This window comes from Magnolia sinica, chromosome 12 (assembly GCF_029962835.1).
Source record: "Magnolia sinica isolate HGM2019 chromosome 12, MsV1, whole genome shotgun sequence".
NCBI classification, from domain to species: domain Eukaryota; kingdom Viridiplantae; phylum Streptophyta; class Magnoliopsida; order Magnoliales; family Magnoliaceae; genus Magnolia; species Magnolia sinica.
In genome coordinates, this window is record NC_080584.1 from 50,356,912 (window position 1) to 50,361,855 (window position 4,944).

General features: G+C 39.5%; 1 long non-coding RNA gene across 1 annotated transcript; it reads left to right on the top strand.

The window, feature by feature from the left end:
- Positions 1-2,780: 2,780 nt before the first annotated feature.
- LOC131220499 (uncharacterized) lies at positions 2,781-3,785 on the top strand. Its single transcript, XR_009158634.1, has 3 exons — positions 2,781-2,904; positions 3,422-3,556; positions 3,714-3,785. It is a non-coding gene; the product is annotated as an uncharacterized LOC131220499 (long non-coding RNA).
- Positions 3,786-4,944: the final 1,159 nt, after the last annotated feature.

Genomic DNA, 4,944 nt, shown 5'->3' on the forward strand with positions numbered 1-4,944 from the left:
CATCTAACGTTTGCAATGACCAACACTCCCTCAAATGCGAACTCGACTACCTAATTGCCACAATAATAATGCCACGTCATGAAATATATTAGCCAGGTTAGTTAATTAGGTTCATTCATCCATCAGATTGGGGAAACTGAAATACCCTTAGTGGAGTTGTTGTCTTAATCCGATCGTGCGACTCAAGGGCCGTGGTCATATGAATCTCGCGATCCTTAGCCCTATATGGGGTCGTCAATCCCGAAAACCATAATCTTAAACGAAAATAATTAGGACTTAAATGTCCTACTTGTGATCACTATGGGGAGGTCGTCACCCCAGCACAGGCCGACGCACGACCACAATGGCCCATACCACCGTCCCCGGCTCACGAGTCTAAGTGCTCACTGGACACTACAAGGAGGCTCATCACCCCAGAGTAGGCCGACAGCACGGGCATAGTATCCCATACCACCATTCCCGGCTCATGAGTCTTGTGGGCCGTAAATTATAGTTAATAGTGAGCGCAATGGCCTTAGGGTACTTCGGGTTCATACAAGCGTGATTAGAACATAGTTAATATATAGGGATGGTCGACTTAAGAGTCAATATGCCCCAACGGGCTAAACCGTAGCTAATCAGCCTGAGAACACTGACTCGTGTAGTCCAACTATGACCAACGACCTACAGTTTAGCTATTTGGGCCAGATTCACTGGCGGACAGGCCCAACAATGACCGCCCAAGAAATTCCATGTAGTCGGCCGATCCATAGGGAAATATGCGTCAATACACAACAAGCGGGGTCATCATTGGATACAATTCATTGCAGGACAGACACCATTTTGGTATACACAGTGCATGGACAGTAACATATTAAATTCCACTCAATTTTATAGATTATACTTAATATATTCCAGCCTATACAATCAAATAAACGATCATATAACAATACGCCGCACTTAATCTTATATGGACCAACATAAATCACAATTCAGCCATACATTGAAAATCGAAACAAGTAGCTCAACTAGTCAATCAATTTGCAACATCTCATGCCTTCACCCAAGCATAGTTAATCACGAAATCAGGGAACCAACCACCAATTAACAATTTACAGCAATTCATGTATTCATTCTAAGCAAAATTAACAACTAATCAGGAAATCAACAACCAACCAGCATCAATTTGGGAAAATTCAAACATTTGTATCCTACGTGACATGCAAATCAACAAGTCACATATTTGGGGTATTAGGTTCTAATCCCATTCTATAATTTCAGCAATTTCTAGTCCATTGTTCTAATTATATAGCCCAAATAAAAATTCAGCAACATGCACTAGCAATGCACCACACATATTCATTAAACCTATGCCAGGCGCAATAAGAAGCAAGGAAAAACGTGATTAGAGCCCTATTTAATCTTAGATGGAGACAAAATCTCACTCCAACAAAGGAATGTGTCGATGCTTTCCGGCAATGGAGAGGTGAGGGTGCTGGTCCCAAACACTAAGCTCACATGCACACACCAAAGGCTCTTTCTCACTCACTCACTCTCTCTCTCTCTCTCACACAAAATTTTAACTACTGAAATTTCAGCAAATGAAGGAGAAAGGGCTGGACTTTTATATGTCCATAATTATATCAGTTAACCCTACAGTTTGGTGTAATCAATGGCCCTGTGGGCCTATTTTCATCATTGGGCTTCCTTGATGGACCCTGGCCCATTTGATTCATAGAACACGTGCCCCATGGCCCGATGAAGGGTTGGGCAAAGTTTAATTGCAAACGGATGCAGAGTTTTATCGAAATGGCTCGATTTGTGATCAACGGTCACTGATCCTCGATCAATGGTCAGATTTTACGGGCGAGTGAAGGAAAATGTTTCTAGCTTATGGTTCAAATTTGGGTGAAATTCAACAGTTGAAATGTCCTAATTTATTATCATAAGTGGTGGGGCCATTTGCTTTAAAATTCAGATTTTTGACAATACTAGGGAGAGTTGCATTTTACAAGTGCCTACATGACGACGCAAATTGTCTATTTTCAGGCGTTGTTTGAGTCTATCATCTGCGATGGACCACAAGCCCAGTGAGATGGGCATTACTCTATAATTTTTGGAACTAGTGGCTCACTAACGAGCGGTCTAGAGCTTGTTTGGGTAATCGGGACACTTCTGGAATAAATTGGGTAAAGAGACTTCTTGGGCACAGTGGTTGAGCCATGGATAAATTAAGTTCACGGTATGGCCTATTCAAAATTAGAGAAAATGGTGATTCGGTCATGATCACTCTAAACCGTTGGTTATAGGCTAAAAAAGTAACTGGGTTGATTCGGTTCATTAATTAAGGTTCGACCATAGCTGGCTCGGGTTTGGGTAGATCTCTAATTAAGTTAAGGTAGTTTGATTAGTCGATGGCAGGTCAGTTAGATTTGGGCCCTATGTGAATAGATCATGGGGCTGAACACGATGTTTAAGTGATCGTTTGAATTCATTGGTCTTCTATGGTCGATCAATCCTATTTGTATGGTTCTTATCGGTACCAGCCGTGAATAGACCCATCTCGAGTGTCAAGGGTCAGTAAGTGATGACGTGGCTAGTTATAATTTTTTTAAAAAAAAAAAGGATTTTTGGTAATTCAAAATAGTGAAAATTCAGGGTGTTACATTTTTCCAACCAGGAGTATGATTTGTTGATCTTGGTTTCTCAGCATAGGTGAATTTTTCAAGAGAACCATTTGGCTTGAACTCATAATCCTCGAGCAATGCCAACTGTAATTTGGTGTAGCTCTCATGTTCTAAGTTCTAACTAGCATTCATGTACTCTCCTTAGTTCCATTTTATCTCATTTCTCTCAATTGCAAAGATGGAGAACCTTCATCTGTAACGTTATATTACCTACATGAAAAAGTCCTTTTTAGAGAAGGTTCTTCTCTTCTACACATATATAAGTAATAAGATTGTTACTACAAATTTTCTCATATTATGAAAAAAAAAACCCACTTTGATTTTGAGGTGATTTTTGTCATATTGAGAGCCATTTATGTGAAGAATGCCATTTTAGGCTTCTTTAAGTTTAAAATTACCAAGGATTTCTTTTCGATCTTCTTCTTCTTTTATTTTTTATTATATTTATTTATTTATTTTTTGGGTCTTGGTTGCTGAAACTACTTTAGCATACATTTTTTTGCTTTCATTATGGAGGATACAATTTATTAGAGATTATCATGGTGGGCTATCATTTCTTCCCTGGAATGATCACATATTATGTGGAGCTCACATGATGCGTATGTGGAATCCAAATCGAGCATCTATTGTGCCTCTTCATTTTCACCATACATCCCAATAATCGTCCATTTCCAAAACTTAGGTGCACTTTAGGTAGCAATGTACATTCTCAAGGAAGGTTGGAAAATAAAACAAATATCTTGGTATGGTTGCAGGGATTCTTAGATGAGCAATTCATTCAGTTGGAGGAGTTACAGGATAATGTAAACCCAAATTTCATCTAGGAAGTTGTAACCTTGTTCTTCAAGGACTCTGCTAGACTAATCCTTAACATAGAGTCAGCACTGAAAGTACATGGCACTAATCTTACTATTACATTGTGGAAACTGAAACCAGATCAATGCATTTCTGTGTGTCACCCATACAGGCACTTATGAAGCTTGATTTCAACAAACCTAATAAAAGATGATAACATCAGATTGCATTTCTATTTTTGTGTGCAGGGAGAAGAGCCCACTTGATTTCAACAAGCTGGGACACCTACATGCATCAATTCAAAGGTAGCAGTTCACAGCGTGTTTGGCCGGACGAATCCCATGGGATTAGGAGGGACGGGATGATTCTGGCTCATAAATCAAGACATTTCATCCTTAGGTGGGCCATGATGTATGAAGGAATGGATGACTCAAACTAAATTTTCTAGCCATTCATTTGTTTCATGCATTGTGGCCCACTTGAGGCATTAAATGTCCTAATTTTTCAATGGAAGATCTAAATAATTTCTTTCTGTACCATGTTTGATGAGTTCAGATGGTTAGAATTATCACATAAAAAGTCATTTACGACATAGGAAATCTAAGGTCAGGCTCATCTGCAATAGTCCATAATAGTTAAGTACAATCTCTTTCATTAACTTGAAGATGAATTTGCCCAAATTGTTGTGCAACCAACAGAAGATGCTAATATCCAATCAAGCTCAAATACCACAACCTCTCCCACTAGCTCACTTCATGTGCAGATTGTTGTTCAAATTGAACTGAATATGAAAGAAGAATGGGCTACATCCTGTCACGCCCCAAACCCGGAAATCGGATTCGCAGGAATCCCTATCACCGAATCCGGTGCCGACAGCCTCCGTAGTACCTCATTCTCGGCTCCTAGCGTCCATACGCCAGATTCCGATCCTGGGATCTTACAAGGAGGATTTTTTTTTTATACATTTAACTCATAATAAGCATAACCATAAGATTACCCAATTCACAAAGGCAACATCATCATCACATATCCACTGATATAATCATTTGATTACAATACTGAAAGGGAAATACATATATCGAAATCAAAGCTCCAGAAGACAACTGCACGCTCCAAGCTCAATGCTGCTGCAACCTAATAACACCTGCACGCATTTATCGTGCATAAGCTTATAGAAAGCTTAGAGGGTGGTGAAAGTGTGTGCACAAGGTAAGTGCCAAGTATACAATACAATGCCATGAATCAGACAGTGGAAGAAATAGAAATACTGACAAGATACGATATCAGAGTAAGCAGAATTATACTGGTATGCCAATGAGTCATACGATGTCAGAGTACGCAATTCAGATCAGCCATATAAATGAGGAGTCAAAGAGAGCCAAATATCAGATACCGAGGGTATAATGCAAGATGTAAATCCTGCTAAGTCCGTCTAGGCCATATAAATGCAGAAACATAGTAACCCAAAATGCTAAGTACTACG